At 33.5% G+C, this 18,036-nt stretch overlaps 1 protein-coding gene across 1 annotated transcript in view; it reads left to right on the plus strand.

The window, feature by feature from the left end:
- Nucleotides 1-2,446, plus strand: part of fech (ferrochelatase) — a 31,504-nt gene extending 29,058 nt beyond the window's left edge. Inside the window, exon 12 of the mRNA XM_073934948.1 lies at nt 1,879-2,446. The gene's annotated coding sequence lies outside the window, so the exon portion shown is untranslated. The remainder of the gene's footprint in view (nt 1-1,878) is intronic.
- Nucleotides 2,447-18,036: the final 15,590 nt, after the last annotated feature.

An 18,036-nucleotide genomic window follows, 5' to 3' on the forward strand; every position in this document is an offset into this window, starting at 1 on the left:
AAACTATTCTCAAAGTACATTTTGCATTAAAAATGTATATTTAAAATCAGTTTTTGTCCAAAAGTTTGAATTTACAATAAAGAATGAATGAACAATCAATATTTCACCCACAATTATTATACAAAAAACAAATACATAATTCTTCAAAAAAGCATTAAATTAAGTTAATGCAAACAAACAACAAAACAATTAGTAATTTTTTTTTATTATAATATAAGCTCGCTTAGTGTTATTTTTCCAATTTAAAATGTTTTTTTTTAATAAATTTATTAGACTTTTATTGATTTAGATAGTTTTGTCATTTTAATTAAATTCGGTTTATTTTTTTATGTTTTTATTTAATTTCATTGATTTAAAGCAATAACGTGATTAATTTTTATTATCTAATTTAGCTTTTCCAGTATAGTGCATCTTGATTTAAGAATATTTCAATATTTGAATTGGAAAACAGGACTCTAAAAAAAATGTTGGGTTGTTGTAACTTAAATGTTGGGTCAAATATGAGCCCAAATTATTATTTTTATTTAATGAAAATATATATTTTTAAAAAATCATTGAAATTTAAATTTAAATGACGTTTTTAAGCCAACGATTTGAGTTTTAAATATTTGACCCAAAGTTGGGTTATTTCTTTTTCAGTTTAAATTACATGCTTCACTCAATGGTTGGGTTTGTCCATATTTGACCCAGAGTTTGGCAAACTTTTTAAACTGAATTTAAGTGACATTTTTTTAACTTTATGATTGGGTTTTTTGCTATTCGACCCAACATTTTTTTAATATAACATTTTAATGACACTTTTTTTTTTTTTTTTTTACCTCAACTGTTGTGGTTTTCAACCAAATGATTGGGTTTTTTAGAATTTCACTCAAAGTTTGTCCATATTTGATCCAAAGTTCAGATCATATTTTTAAATTACATTTTAATTAGATTTTTAACCCAACTATTAGGTTTTTCGTTTTTTGACCCGAAGTTTAAAAAAAATGATTTATTTTTTTTTATAACATTTAAATGACACATTTTACTTCAGCTGTTGGGTTTTTCAATATTTGAACCAAACTTTAGTTGTTTCTTTATTAATTTTAAATTACATTCTTTAACCTAACGGTTGGGTTTGTCCATATGTGACCCAAACTTTGGCCAATTTTTAAAACTAAATGTAAATGGTAAATGACATTTTTAACCCGTTTTTTTTTTTTTTTTTTTTTTTATAAAATTTAAATTACAGTTTTTAGCTCAACTCTTAGGTTTTTCAATATTTGACTCAAAGTTTAAATTTTTTGTTCAATTTGACCCAAAGTTTGGCAAATTTTTAAACTAAATTTAAATTCCATATTTTAACCCAATGATTGTATTTTTTTTTTTTGCTATTTGACCCAAAGTTTTATATATATTCAAATCTCAACTGTTGTTTTTTTCTCAATATTTAACTGTTTATTTATTTTTTTTATTTAAAATTAATTTTGTAACCAAGCGGTTGGGTTTTTCCCAATGATTGTTTTTTCTTTTGCTATTTGACCGAAGGTTTTTATATATATTAAAATCTCAACAGTATTTTCTTCTTCAATATTTGACAAAGTTTGTTTATTTATTTATTTATTTTTATTTAAAATGAATTTCGTAACCAAAAGGTTGGGTTTTTCACTATTTGACCCAAAGTTTGGTTATTTTTTAAATGAAATTGAAACGTCATTTTGAACCCAATAGTTGGGATTATCCATATTTGACCCAAAGTTCGATTTATTTTTCACAATTCAATTTAAATGAAAATTTTACCTCAACAGTTGGGTTTGTCTATATTTCATGCAGTGTTGGGTTACATTTTTCAGTTCAATTTAAATGACACTTCTTTTTTTTTTTTTTTTTTTTTTAACTCAGTGGCTGTTTTTTATATTCGACTAAACATTGAGTTAAAAACATCCCAGCATTTTCTAGAGTCAACACAACAGCACTGAAGAAGAACATCAGTTGAGCAGGATTTGCTATGTTAACTTAATTTCTCGTCACCAAATTATACTTTCCTCCTCCTTTGTTTATTTCTGGGTGAAATACAGCTCTGTTTGTGACTCTTTGTTAAACGTCTTGTTTTCATGCTGGGCTGCCTTACAGATTCCTCTCTTGGTCTGCTTTTTCTGCTGTAGTTTGACACTGAAAACAGACTTTTGTCTTGTATTTTTTATTAAACGAAGGTGAAATCCTGCGCTTTGGTTAAAGAGAAAACACTGAATGAAATGCTTCCAACAGAGACTGAAACGCGAGCATCCTCCAGCTCATTTTTATCTGTGGGTTATTTGTGTGTGTTTTTGTGTGAGAAGAGAAAAAACTGCACAAATGTTTCTGAAGTGTTTGTGTCCTCATGTTGAAGAGCTGGATGTGATTATTCTCAGTCCTGTACATACTGAACAAATATGTGTTCACTGGAAATAAAATGATTTGCTGAAATATTCACTGGCTTCTAGAGTTATTAATGAGAATGTTCATCATTGTGGTTCTGTGTACACTCTAAAAAATGCTTTGCTGTTGTCAACCAAGGTTGGGTCAGATATAGTTTTATTCTATATTTGAAATATGACGTTATTGAGAATTAAATAATATAGTATTAAATATGGAATAATTAAATTATTAAGCAATTAAGTTGCATAAGTTCATAATTTAAATTTTAATGTTAAATTTGCACAATAAAAATAATATAATATAATAAAAAAATATCAAATATTACTTAGAAATGTGAAAATATTGTGCTGATATTCTGTAATATGAGCTCTCATTCAGCCTCTTTACCCTTGTGTATTACTCCACTCATAGAGTGACAGTAGATACTACAGTTTGACCACAGTTTGATAAATATTGCAGCTGGTGGACAACATCATGTGCTGCTGAGGCTTTTTTTAGGAGGATCTATGCAGTTCATTTAAAAGGATAGTGTCTATTTTAAATATTCATTATTTCGGAGATTCAACACATCAGCTGCCGTTAGTCTGTCATACTGAGCAGAGCAAAGACCAACCCAGGCTCATTGTGGAAACGTAGCCCCGCGGACGTTTCTGGAAGCTGCAAAATACGTCCTGGGAGGTGCGTATTTGTGCAGTTTTTGTTTTCGCGAATCCACAAGAGGCCACTGTGCTGTGGTTTTTCGCGTCTCGAACGCCTCTCGGGAGCGAGCGCGGTTCGCAGCTGCGCTGTTCTCGCGCGAAAAGCCACTGGAGGCCGCTGTTGAGCGACCGACTGGCTGATTGACTGAACGATCGACTGGGTGGTCGACCCAGCCGCCCTCCTCCTTCCCTAAACCTAAGCAACGATTTCCAAAAGCCGTCCAGAAAAAAAAAGCAAAAGCTCTCATCCGATTTTGACTGTGTTATCGGATTTCGCCGCATTCTTGCCCCGTCACGAACTCGTTCACTTTTATTTTTTGGATTCAGTTTTCCATCTTATCTGATTTCTGAAACCGCTTTTCCCCGGACTCGAACCTGGTTGTCGCCGCGGCCGGCTCCTCCTCCTCCGTGGCTCCGCTCCAGCGACATAACACTGTGAGCTAAGCGGACAAACTGGTTGCTGCGGGAAAGCCCTCCACATGGAGGTGAGTGAGCCGTCGCAGCCGGCGAGCGAGCGAGCGCGAAGAAGAGGAGCGGCGTCACACCGCCCCGTTGCGTGCGCTTGAAAAAAACAATTGCAGCCATACGTACCTCCGACGTAAATCGCGGTCTCCAGAAACGTCCGCGGGGCTACGTTTTCAGAATGAGCTTGGGTTGGCAAAGACGGTTGACATTCTGCCACAAGAGGGCGACAGAGACCGCATAATAACCCCTTAGAGGAGAAGAACTTCAAAACTCCAGCTGATCAAATCATTATTAAACAGGTCAGTGACACTCTAAGTTGATCTCTCTCTTGTGTATGCTGTAGTGCTGTAATTAAACCATAGTAATCTGCTAGTGTTTGCTTTGCTTCGGCAAGTGCCAAAAACAGCCACATCGCACTGCTACTCATGTGATATTGTTCACCTACAGTTGAAGTCAGAATTATTAGCGCCCCTAAGATTTTTTTCAGCACATTTCTAATCATAATAGTGTTAATAACTCATCTCTAATAACTGATTTATTTTCTCTTTGTCATGATGACAGTAAATAATATTAGACTAGATATTCTTCAAGACACTTCTATACAGCTTAAAGTGACATTTAAAGGCTTAACTAGGGTAATTAGGGTAACTAGGCAGGTTAGGGTAATTAGGCAAGTTATTGTATAACGATGGTTTGTTCTGTAGACTATCAGAAAAATATATAGCTTAAAGGGGCTAATAATATTGACCTTAAATGGTATGTACATATATACATAGTTTTATAAAGTTATTGTTTTTAATGTCTTATTTCCAAAGAAGGGTTATTAGTAAAGTATACACTCTAAAACAAAATGCTGGGTTGTTGTAAACCAACATTGGGTAAGGTATAATTTTATTAAATATTTTTAAATATCATTTTGTATAGAAATAAATAATAGAACAAAAATATGGAATAATGAACTTATTAAAAATTAACTAATGCAAGTTCATAAATAAATGTCCACTCATCATATTATTAAACTGTTAAAAAATATTTTATTAAATAAAATATTATTTAGATATGTAAAATATATACATTGTAGGAAAGTATAGGTAATGGAATATATTGTAAATAAAACAAACATTTCTTTGATCTACAGTTTTAGGAAAAATAGATTAAAAGTTATGTAATGGGTATTTAATAATATTTTCTTCACAACTTTTTTTTTAATATCTGCATTGCAATAGAATTTTTCAAAGTTGTGAATAAAATTTGTTTTGTGTTCTATTTAAAACTCCGAAAAGCTTTTATTTTACATTCTACGTGCCTAGAAAAGTGTAAAAAAAAAAAAATATATATATATATATATATATAAAATTCTGACTTCAACTGTGTATATATATATATATATATATATATATATATATATATATATATATATATATAGTTTCTGCATTTAAATGTCAAGTTTAATTAAATGTTTTAGAACTCTTTGTGAAATTTCTAGCAATTTCTAAATCAAACAAAAATTCAATTAATGCTCATAATTATAACTCATAACAGATTGGTAAATATATTTAAAATCTTCTTTCATTGTTATATCAATGCCATCACTCTGAGCATTTGAAATCCGGTTATTAGAAATAAATCTGATATTAATAAACACCATAATAAATGAGCTTTTAAGGACTTTCACTGAAGCAAATGTAGTTTGGTCATCAAACTGTCAAAACTGTCTTCATACAGCTCAGAGTTTTAAAGGCGACTCTTCAGTGTGTTTGCATGGATTTTTCTGTTAAGTTGCCCTTTTCTACCTCTTGAATGGCAGCTGTCAGCGTGTGTGTGTGTGTGTGAAGGATTTCTTAATGTCACTCTTTATCTGTTCGCTTTATCCTTCACGCATGTAATGAAAAGCCAAATGTCAGCTGATAAAACCTGAACGTGAACATTTACAGCACACACACACACACACACACACACGTTCAGCTGCAGGCCACAACTGTATAGTTACATGATTTATAATTAAAGGTACAGTTCACAAAGAAATAACATTTACTCTCTGTTTACTCACTCTTAAGGACGGAACTGTGGCACAGTGGTTAGCGCTGTCACCTCACAGCAAGAAGGCCGCTGGTTCGAGTCCCGAAAAATCTGGTTTTACTTTTTAAATTAAGATGATTTAGAAAAACTTCATTTTGACATGTTGCTTCCTAAAACAAGACAATGTTTCTTGCTTGACTAGAAAATGCTTCTTTATTTTAGATTTTTGAACTTGAAACGAGACAAAAACTCCTAATAAGAGCAGCATTTTTCAAATCTACTTCTCTTACTCAAACTTTTTGTCTTGTTTTCTTGTTCAAACGTCCTGAAATTCTGGAATCAAGAAGAGTTTTGTGAAAATTTCAAGGTAAAGGCACTTTTAGACATATGTTTTCTGAGAAAAATGGAGATTTTTATTTTTTATTTTAAATTTGACACATCAGGATTTTTGAAATATGGTGAAGATCTGTCAATTTACAGCAATGGATTTTAAATGTAATGTAAAAATGTAAAATAACAGCAGAAAACAAGTAACTCAGAAAGGCCATTATTTATATATATATATATATATATATATATATATATATATATATATATATATATATATATATATATATATATATATATATATATATATATATATATATATAATTTTTTTATGTATATAATTTATGTTGAATTTGACATATTTTTGCTGTATTTTGAAGTATGGTAAAACTTGAGTATTGAGTATCAGAGAACAGAGCAAAGCAATATTAATGACATTGAAATATCAGCGAAGAAGACATCAGATATTGAGTGAATGCACTGCAGAACAGGCTTTATACTTTGTTTCTTGTTCAAATGTTCTGAAATTCTAGTCAAAATTAAGTATTTTTTCTTAAAACAACCAAATAATCTGCCAATGGTGTATAAGTGGAATAATCTGGTTTTACTTGTTAAATTAAGATGATTTTTGCTCACCACTTTTGCAGATTATTTTGCTTATTTTAATGAAAAACTCACCTCATTTTGACATGTTGCTTCCTAAAACAAGACAATATTTCCTGCTTGACTATGGAAAATGCTTCTTTTAATTTTTATGTTATTTAATTTTTTTAGATTAGTTTTTGGATTTTTGGATTTGATATGACTTGTTTGGACTTGGACTTGTTTTCTACAATGCTCGTCTCCAAAAATAAAAAGTTTGGGTCTGTTGTGGACAAACATAAATGTTGGGTTAAAAATCTTATAGAAGTATTTCACACAACAGTTGAGTTTGTCCACATACTCGACTCAATATTAAACTGAATCAGCCTTGCATTTTAGGACAACATATATTCAAATATGCAAATGGGGTATTGCTTAATTAAATATGGGCTGATTTGCATATATTTCCAGCAGAAAAAATAATAACTGACCAATAATATAAAGAATATTTAAACAATTTTTATGATTATTTTTGACAAGCTTTTGTCTTGTTTTCTTGTTCAAATGTCCTGAAATTCTGGAATCAAGAAGAGTTATGTGAACAGTTCAAGTTAAAGGCAACTTTAGAAAAATGTTTTCTGAGGAAAAGGATGACGTGTTCAATACTTATTTAATCCTTAATTTACTTGTTTAACTATAAAATTAATTCATTCATTTTCCTTCAGCTTAGTCCCTTTATTCGCCACAGTGGAATGAACCGCCAACTATTCTAGCATATGTTCTATACAGCAGATAGCCTATAAAAAGTCCAGCCTGATCTCACTAGGAAGCCTAAGTATTTTATGTTTTGTCAGTTTAGTGGTTAATTCGTACAAATTCGTAAAGTTCAGTCGTGTGAAAATGTACGATTTTAGAAAGGAGGCGTGGCACCTAACCCCACCCCTAACCCAAACTGTCATTAGGTGATGAGCAAATCGTACTAAATTGTACTAATTAGATTGTATGAATTCATATGAATTAGCCACTAAATCAAAAAGTGACGAATTGCCGTGAGATTGCGTTGAAAAAGACCTCTACAACTATTAAATGTCCACTGAAAGATTGATGTCTGTTGTACTTGTGAGAAAAACATGATCAAAATGATCAATGTTGTGTTTCTGTGTGTGGAAATGTCCTCAAATACGGTCAATAAATATACAAAACACAATCTTGGGACATTTCAATGTTTTAAATAAACACTAAAGCTGTGAGATCTGAAACAATGCAAGATTTCCATCATAAGACTTTATTGTTGATTAATGAAACGTGTGTTCACGGGGATAAAATCACTGGTTCTCTTTATTTATGGTCAAACATTTGGTGGAAGAACATGTACTTTTGTTCAGAAGGTTGCAAAAGATGTCGATCATGAATGCAAAACTAAAACATTTCATCAATTTCTCTTGATTCCAACAACAAAATCCACATTGTTTTTTTTTTTTTACATGAATACAATGATTGAACAAACCAAGAATGAGGAAACAAACAAAAGTAATCCTTTTAAAACTCAATTTAAAAAGCAGATCTTTGGGATTCAGTCCATAAATATCCTGCATTTGCTTAGAACAGTTTTACGCAATCTTTGGAACTGATTGAAAACACAAAGACGATTCAACAACGGCTGAAACACTGAAAGAGTTGAGCGTTTTACATTAGTAGTAGATTGTCTGGTACATTTCATCCCATGACAGAACTGTTTTTGCATGTTTATTAGGACAAGATTGACACAAGTTGTGATTCAATATCGTCAAAACACAGTTTAAATCCAATTTCAGGAGTCGCTGTTGAGTTTCTGGAGAGAATGAACGATTAACAGTCATTGCACGCTTGATCGGAAACATTGAGTTTCTGATCAAATGCACGATGTTTCTATACACATCTGAGCTGAACGCTTTAAAAATGAGGCTAACATGCAAGAAAATAAAGTCGACGAAACGGATCCAGAACTTAAATGCGTTTAACAGACGATGCATTACAGGCTAGCTACAGTCATGCAGAAATCAAGCGTTGAATGACAGCTGCAATGCTACATTTTCACAGGGAACGAAAAGATGGACGGTGTAAGTAAAGTCGACTGTACAACAAATGTGACGGGAGAAAAAAACAACTGTAAACTCTGAGCTCATTCTAGCAAAACCAATCCAAAAAATAGCAGAAAAATAAACCATAAAATAAGTTGCATTCAATTAAATAAAGAGAGAGAGAGAAAGAAAAAGACAAGCATTGTGTTTTCGGTAAGCAAATCTCAGCTATTACAAAAAAATAAAAATAAATCACAACTTATGATGTATGAAGCTTTTTTTTTTTTCTTTTTCTTCTTGGTTTGTCTTAAGTCACAGTTACTAAAAAATAAGAGTAAGTGAATAATTTAATACATACGCTATAATAACAATACCCTAACACTATCTTCTATGAGGTATATCCGAGAAAAATTTGGTAAGAAAAGCGCGGTCTGCGTTCTCGACATGCTCCGGGTTTTGTTTTTCTCTTTTGTTTCTCGTTTAAAGCTTTGCAACCATTCACAGGAGAGGGAAAAGAAGCCTTTGGTATAGTTTTTGTCTGCGTGTTCTTTGCAGGATTGCATTGCAAAGCATCGTTTAAAACCGTCGCAGGTTTTTCCTGTCGCTGAGGTACGAACTGAAGGAGAAACAGAGGTCGAAACATCGCTTTGGTTCAAGCAAGGCACTCATCCAACGATATCTCATACTTTGCAACAAAAGCGCTTTCTATGTCTTCGTCGGGAGGTATAAAATAAATAAATAAATATTAAAAAGTTGGAAGTATTTTTTTAATGCAGTTTTGGTTCAGTCAAATCAATGCAACTTCGACTTTTAACTAAAAACCTGATTTTTTTTTTTCATCGTAAATGCTACGAATATTAATTTGATTGATTAAAATGTACTATTTATAAATGTTTTAGTTTTCCAACATGAGGGATTGATGTATGACCTGTGGCAGATTAAATAAATAGCATTGCATCTGCCGCTTGTGTCTTTAGCTTGTGACGACAGGCGCTTTTTCCTGAAAATCATCCCGGACGAGCCCCCGCTTTGGTTTGCCGTGAGATGATTTGGTTTGTTCTTTGGTTTAAAGTTCGTCCCGCACAGAAACACCAATGTTGTTGTTTTTAATCTAAATCTTTGAACTAAATGCCTGCAAGTTTGGGATATTTCTAATTAATAAAATTTGCCACCGTAGTTTTATCGTTATGTAAACACTTTGATAAAAACTAAGTTTAGCATTTGCTTAAAAAGTGATCAGTTTATCATCTTCAATGAATTTCTATTCATTTTTTATTAACATCTACATAACTATGTATGTATTTTAGTACTTCTTAACTATGTTTGATTGATTGTATAATTCTTGTATTGTTTTTTTTTTATGCTGTTCAGGGACAACAAATGAAAAATAGCCTTCTGGCTAATTCTGCATTTGCAGAAATGCTAATTAGTGTACACTGTCCCTGCCAAATAAACAAAAATAAAAAAAACAATAGAATTTTTACTCTGATCAATTTCAAACTCAATTACAGACCTCGGGTGATACAAAACACAAACGTTTCGGCACAATGCCTTCCTCAGTGTGTGAAAATAAATAACTGTACGAGCAATTATGTAATGAGTGCGAATCATGACCTTTTGAGCAATATTATTGACAATATTCACGTACTGAAAAAAGGTAAAAGCACGAGCGCGCAGGGCAAACTTCATTACTCTACACACAATTACAGAGATATTGTAAATAATGCATTGCACTAAAAAAAATAAAGTTAAAAATGTGAAATAGCACTTTCCTGCAATTTAAATAAATAAATAAAACCTTTAAAAAATCTATAAGTTTGTAAGTCTGAAGTGGCCTTTAATTAGAACTCTTTAGAAACATTTGAAAAATATATATATATGGTCACACTTCACAATAAGGTTTCGTCTGGAAGCCAGACGTGGCCCAGTCATGTACCCTAATACACTGTGGCATGTGGGCTAAGCAAAAGTTGACTGTGCGGGCCAGAGATATTTTGCTATGTGGGATGTTTTACACAGTGGATGCCCTTCCAGCTGCAACCCAGTACTGGGAAACACCCCCACACACACACACTACAGCCAATGTAGTTCATCAATTCCCCAATAGCGCAAGTGTTTGGACTGTGAGGTAGAACGGAGCACCCGGAGGAAACCCACACCAACACGGGGAGAACATGCAAACTCCACACAAACATGCCAGCTGGATCAGCCAGGACTAAAACCAGCGGCTTTCTTGCTGTGCCGCCCCTACACCACTATTTTTTAGTGTTTAAATTTAGAAATTAACGCGATGCATGACTGAAAATACTGCACGTTTGTCGACAACAAAGCTTCAATGTTTCTGTGCTGGACGTTTCATTGCTGGCCATGTGTTGTTTTCATTTATGCATCTTTTACATTCTGACTCCTAAGACACGATCAGATCCACACGGCACATATAAAAAAAAAAAAAACAAACAAACTGAAATCTCCAGCTGGACGCCGTTCGCTCCATTGCACTTATTTTTCCGAGGAGAGAAGAACACCCGAGTCCGAAAAGAGAGAGAAGAAAGAACAGAACGAGAGCGTGGAAAACACCAGAACATCCAGAGCATGCCGCGAGAAGCGCAGACCGCACTCGAGAAGAGAAAAGAAATCTTTGGTATCTTTGGTTTTCATCATCAACACGATTAAAATTACAAATGGAAAATTCAGTGAGGTAGCCTCTGTGGTTCTCACTATAGAGATAGAAAGACTTTTATACACACACACACAAGTCAGTCTTGGAAGCAGCTTCTTCTAGTTTTTTTTTTTAAGGGATTTTCCTCTGTCCTTCTACGAGTGAAGCGATGAACAAACGGCCTCTCAGCGTCCGTGGGGTTTGTTTTGATCTTTGGTGTATCTTGCGTTGAATATCTCCGTTTAACGTGTGGCCTCTTGTACCATCTCCAAAATATATACTTGTATTCGCAATCGCAAGTGTCCTTCAGGAGAGATTGTTTCCTTTTGAAAGGACGAGCAAAATCAAAAACACACACAAACATACATTACAGATAAAAACCCGATCCAGAATCATTCGTGGAAAAATACACAGTTGCCTTCATTTTTTATTTCAAGTGGAATCAAATGAAACTTAAAGGGATAGCTCACTTCAAAACGTTGATTCCTTCGTCGTTTATTCAGGTTTAAAACCTACACTGAAACAAAGATGTCTGCAAAACTGTTGCAAACAATTGTATACAAACTAAATAACATTTAGTAATGTTAACTTAATTTGTTTAAATTCAGCCTAAATGAATTGTTTATAATCCCTTAACTCAGGAGTCACCAATCTCGGTCCTAGAGGGCCGGTGTCCCTGCAGGGTTTAGCTCCAACGTGCCTCAACACACCTCAAGTATACCTACAGTAGTAAGACCTTGATTGGGTTGTTCAGGTGTGTTTGATTAGGGTTGGAGCTAAGATCTGCAGGACACCGGACCTCCAGGAATAAGTTTGGTGCCCTCTGCCTTAACTTAAAGGATTTGAGTAAATCCAAGGAGTCATCTTTGAGTAATTTTTGTTCAGTGTACACTCAAACAATGACGTTTGCTGTTTGTTCAAGCTACTAATTTAAAATGAGTTGAATCAACACGAATCTTGAGGTTTTTTAGTGGACAACTTAATTGTTTTATGTTCAATACACCTTAAATTTGTAAAAACAATTCGGTTAACTTGTGACTTGTGTTGGGACAGCATTGAAGAATTGTGTCAAACCCTGCTTTTTTTTTTTTTTTTTTTTACAGTTTGTTCAAACTACTTATTTAAAATAATTAAAATCAACACAAATCTTGAGGTTTTTTTTAGATAACTTAATTGTTTTATGTTCAGTCCACTTAAATTAGTAAAAACACTTGTGTTGGGACAACATGGACACCTTGTGTGAAACCCTGCATTTTTTTACAGTAAACACACACACAATTAAGTTTGCTGTTTGATCAAGCTACTTGTTTAAAATAAGTTGAATCAACACAATTCTTGAGGTTATTTGGGGACAATTTGATTGTTTTTACAAATGTAAGTGGATTGAACATAAAAGAATTAATTTGTCACAAAAAAACTTAAGATTTGTTGTTTCAACTTATTTTAAATAGGTAGTTTGAACAAACAGTGTACACTGTAAAAAATAAATAAAAAAAAGCAGGGTTTCACACAATTCTTCCATGTTGTCCCAACACAAATCCCAAGTTAACTGAATTGTTCTTACAAATTTAAGTAGACTGAAAATAAAAGAATTCAGTTAACTTGTGATTATTGTTGGGACAACATGAAATAATTGTGTAAAACCCTGCTTTTTTTTTTTTTTTACAGTGAACACTCAAAAAAATAAGTTTGCTGTTTGTTCAAGCTACTTATTTAAAATGAGTTGAATCAACACAATTCTTGAGTTTTTTTGTGGACAACTTAATTCTTTTATGTTCATCCACTTAAATTTGTAAAAACAATTAAGTTAACTTGTGATTTGGGTTGGAACAAGATGAAAGAATTGTGTGAAACCCTGCTTTTTTATTTATTTATTTATTTTTTTACAGTTTACACTGTTTGTTCAAACTACTTATTTAAAATGAGTTAAAACTACAATTCTTGAGGTTTTTTGGGGACAACTTAATTGTTTTTACAAATTTAAGTGGATTGAACATAAAAGAATTGTCACAAAAACCTCAAGAATTGTTGTTTCAGCTCATTTTAAATTAGTTTAAACAAACAGTGTACACTGTAAAAAAAAATGCAGGGTTTCACACATTTTGTTTTGTTGTCCCAACACAAATCACAATTAAATTTTTGGGACAACTTAATTGTTTTATGTTCAATCCACTTAAATTAGTAAAAATAAAAACTTGTAAATTGTGTTGGGACAACATGAAATAATTGTGTGACACCCTGCATTTTTTAACAGTGAACACTCAAATTAAGTTTGCTATTTAATCAAGCTACTTATTTAAAATGAGTTGAATCAACACAATTCTTGAGTTTTTTTTGTGGACAACTTAATTCTTTTATGTTCATCCACTTAAATTTATAAAAACAATTAAGTTAACTTGTGATTGGGGTTGGAACAAGATGAAAGAATTGTGTGAAACCCTGCATTTTTTACAGTTTACACTGTTTGTTCAAACTACTTACTTAAAATGAGTTAAAACTACAATTCTTAAGTTTTTTTGGGGACAACTTAATTGTTTTTACAAAATTGAGTGGATTGAACATAAAATAATTAAGTTAACTTGTGATTTGTGTTAGGATAACATGGAAGAATGGTGTGAAACCCTGCTTTTTTACAGTGTACACTGTTACAACTACTTATCTAAAATGAGTTGAATCAACAAAAACCTTGTGTTTTTTATGGACAACTCCTCTGTTTTATGTTCAGTCCACTTAAATTTGTAAAAACAATTCAGTTAACTTGTGATTTGTGTTAGGACAACATGGAAGAATGGTGTGAAACCCTGCTTTTTTAACAGAGTACACTGTTTGTTCAAACTACTTATTTAAAATAAGTTGAAACAGCAATTCTTGAGATTTTTGGGACAACAATTGCTTTATGTTCAATCCACTTAAATTAGTAAAAAAAAAAACTGTAATTTGTGTTGGGACAACAAGAAAGATTTGTGTGAAACCCTGTATTTTGTACAGTGTACACTCAAAAAATTAAGTTTACTGTTTGTTTAGGCTACTTATTTAAAATTAATAGATTTTTTTTGGGACTTAATTGTTTTATGTTTAATCCACTTAAATTTGTAAAAAAAAAATAAAAAAAAAAAAACTTGTGATTTGTGTTGGGAAAACATGAAAGAAGGGTGTGAAACCCTACTTCTTTTTTTTTTTACAGTGTACACTCTAAAAATTGCTGTTTGTTCAAACTACTTATGTAAAATGAGTTGAGTTTTTTGGGACAATTTAATTGCTTTATGTTTAAATTTGTAAGCTAACTTAATTCCTTCATGTTGTCCCAACACAAATCTATTGTGTTCAATATTTTTTAGAGTATTTAGGTTTCTTGAACACAAAAGTAGATATTTCAGTCATTCATTTTCCTTCAGCTTAGTCCCTTGTTTATCAAGGGCCGCCACAGCGGAACGAACCGCCAACTATTCCAGCAAATGTTTTACACAGAGGATGCTCTTTCAGCCACAACCCAGCACTGGGAAATATTTTAGTCAATTATTTTGTTGACTCAGTGGTTAGCACTGTGGCCTCACAGCAAGAAGGTCGCTGTTTCGAGTCCTAGCTGGGCCAGTTGGCATTTCTGTGTGAAAACAGATTTATTAAACAGATATATTTATTAAAATAACATTTTAGTCACCAAACATATTTAGAAACTGAAAGATAATACAATTAAATTCAAGCAAAATATTGGCTCAGTGGTTAGCACTGTCGCCTAACAGCAAGAAAGTTGTTGGTTTGAGTCCTGGCTGGGCCAGGTGGAGTTTGCATGTTCTCCCCGTGTTAGCGTGGGTTTTCTCCAGGTGCTCTGGTTTCCACCACAGTCCAAGCACATGCGCTATAGGGGAATTGATGAACTGAATTGTCTGAAGCGTATGAGTGTGTGTGTGTGTGTGAATGAGTGTGTATGGGAGTTTCCAAGTACTGGACTGCAGCTGGAACGGCATCCGCAGTTTAAAACATACGCTGGGTAAGTTGGCGGTTCATTCCGCTGTGGTGAGCCCTGATGAATAAGGAACTAAGCCGAAGAAAATGAATGTAATTAAACATTAAGGGTTTTGTTTTTAAGACTTTTACAGGAGAATAAATAAGGTAATATTTGTGTGAACTACCCCTTTAAGAGTCATTTTAACATCAACATCTTGTAAAACTTAAAAAAAAAACATAAGTTGGACTTGAAAACATATCTTCATGACTTACTGATCAGATCATTTTTCACAGATAAAATTAAATACACCCTTTGCGTTGCTTTTTAAAGTAAAGCTAACTAATAAATTACCTGCATCTTTGATGCGCTAGTAGTCTTAAATAATCAATTACATCTAATTAAATAAATAATCAATAAAGAAAACGACACAAACTATGCATACTAGTCATAAATAAATACGTCTGATGCTGTCCAACATGCAAGTAAATGTAAACTTTGGCAAGCTAACGGGGAAAACAGGGATTTGGCAATTAAATTAAGCTCAATCATAACAAGAATAAATTACATAAATAAATCACATATTGCAAAATAAAACCATCATCGTCGTACAGAGGCGTTAAGTACTAAGACAAGCAAAGGAAAGCTGCGATCAACGTCTTTGGACTAGAAGCTTTTAAAGAGAGAAACCTAAAGGATAAAGCTATTCGACCTACAGTCTGCAGTTTCCTCTCTAGTGTTTTTTTTTTTTTGTGTTTTTCTTTTTATTATTGGCAGATTATTGGCTTTTCAGGTTGGAAATATAGTGTCGTTTTTTGGCGCCAGCTCTCTCAAACATGGGATTTCGGGATGGAGACTAACATAAGAGGAAAACATAATAAAAACGATGCAATTCTTTGGTTTGGTATTGATCTGTTTATGGGATTAAAAGTCAAACTATAGGTGGTTTTATTGGGTTTGCATGTGCGTAAAGGTGTTTATCTTTGGTAAGCCCGTCAGGCTGAGTGACACCTTTAGTTTTAGCTGCAAAAACAGAAGATTTGAAATAAGTAATAAACAATCCCATGTTTGCGGAGGAGGTCGATTGCGGGAAGGGTAATTGCGGCGGGAGTAACTCTTGAATCTTTGGTATTGTAGCTGATGAGGTTTTTGTTGTTCTTTCCATTTTTTTTGGTTTGAAAAAACTGCATAGGCACACATTAAAAGACAATCTTCAGCTTGGTTTTGAGAGACGCATCGTTCTCCGATGTCGCAGGTAAAAGCTCCGTCGCATTAAAACCCTTCCGATCCCATTCTGCTTCCAATGTCTCGATGCAGCAAACGCGGACAAATCCTCCGCGTCACCTGCTGCAGGTTTAGTGTTTGGGTTGTTTCGCTTCCTCTTTGTTGTCCTTTTGCGTAGGTGCAGAAAAGTTTCTTTGGTGTCGATTTGTCAATAAATAGAAAAAGTCTTTCAGTGTCCGTGTTTTTTGTTTTTTTTAGGGGGGGGGTGATCCGTGCTAGAGAATATCTGCTTACCGGCTCAATATATTGGAGATTTGGGAGAGTGGCACTGGTGTGGAGATTGTCCTCTTAAACTCTTTTTAAAGGCCCTGATCACCAGTGCCGAAGTCTGAGAAAAGTGTGTGTGTGTGGGCTTGTTTTTATATCCTAGTGGGGACTTAAAGAGACAGTTCGCTCAAAAATGTGGTTATATTGACTGATCAGTCACTTGTTTAATACTGAACATTGAAAACCATTCGACTTCCATTGTATTTTTTCTTCATACTATTGAAGTCAGTGGCGTTCAGAACTACTTAGAGGTCCAGTGAAAGTCCTTGAAATGTGTATTTTTTTCAGTCGATGTTTGACGTAATCTCAACTGAAACATGAAGAGAGGGCGGGGCAATTAGGTAGCTCCTCCCCTTTAATATAAAAACAACCAATAGAGTTTGGTTTTTTCGCACAGCTTTGCCTGTGAGAGTGTATCAGCTCAAGCGATTCAAATAACCAGCCAATGAGAAGAAGGGGGCGGGGCGTGTGAGAAACTAGAGAGCATTTTGATTGGTCAGGAGATCTGATGACAACAAAAAATAATCGTTGATCCATTTAAGCGACAAACTTTGAACGTTTATATCAGGTTTATATCATATAAACATAAATTTTGTCGCTTTTTAAAGCACAATTGCTTTATGCTAACATATCAAAAAAATTATTTTAATTTCACGGGACCTTTAAGTTAAAATTATAACCGTTTTTATATACATCAACATTTTTGAGTGTACTGTCACTTTAAATCTGAACACACGCAGACTTGTGGGGACCTAAATTGAGGTCTTTATGATGTAAGCACGCTTCTATATTACCCATAATTATGTATCTCTGCAATTAAATAAAAAACAAATGCAGATTATTACTTCGTTTTATGAGTGTTGGCTAAATTTAAACTTTAATGTAGTGGCTTATTTGTATGATGTCATTCATAAATTGTATTACGATTTGCTCATCCACCAATGAGGTGAGTTTAGGGGCGTGGTTTTGGTGCCAAAAATTTCACACAAATCAGCCACTAAACACAAAATAGTCACATTTCTTTGTGAGATTCAGCGTGAATGTACAATATAAACATCATTACGTCAATATGAAGTCCCCATAAGGATAGCAAACCTCTCTCTGTGTCTGTGTGTGTGTGAGTGTGTTGTGCATTGGTCGAGTGTGTGGTACAGACAGAATCTTGCGAGTTGTATGTTCTTCGGTTGTATCATCCTGAGTTATTTTGAACCGTTGAAGAACACTGGGTGTGGTCCAGCCCTGCTCTATTGCCAATGTCATGTGCTTCAGGATTGTGCTCACAAAACCCGGACGGAATATAACGCGGTGGGAAATCAGTGTGTGTGTTGTGCTTTGTGC

The sequence above is a fragment of the Danio rerio genome, chromosome 21 (assembly GCF_049306965.1).
Source record: "Danio rerio strain Tuebingen ecotype United States chromosome 21, GRCz12tu, whole genome shotgun sequence".
Taxonomy (NCBI): Eukaryota; Metazoa; Chordata; class Actinopteri; order Cypriniformes; family Danionidae; genus Danio; species Danio rerio.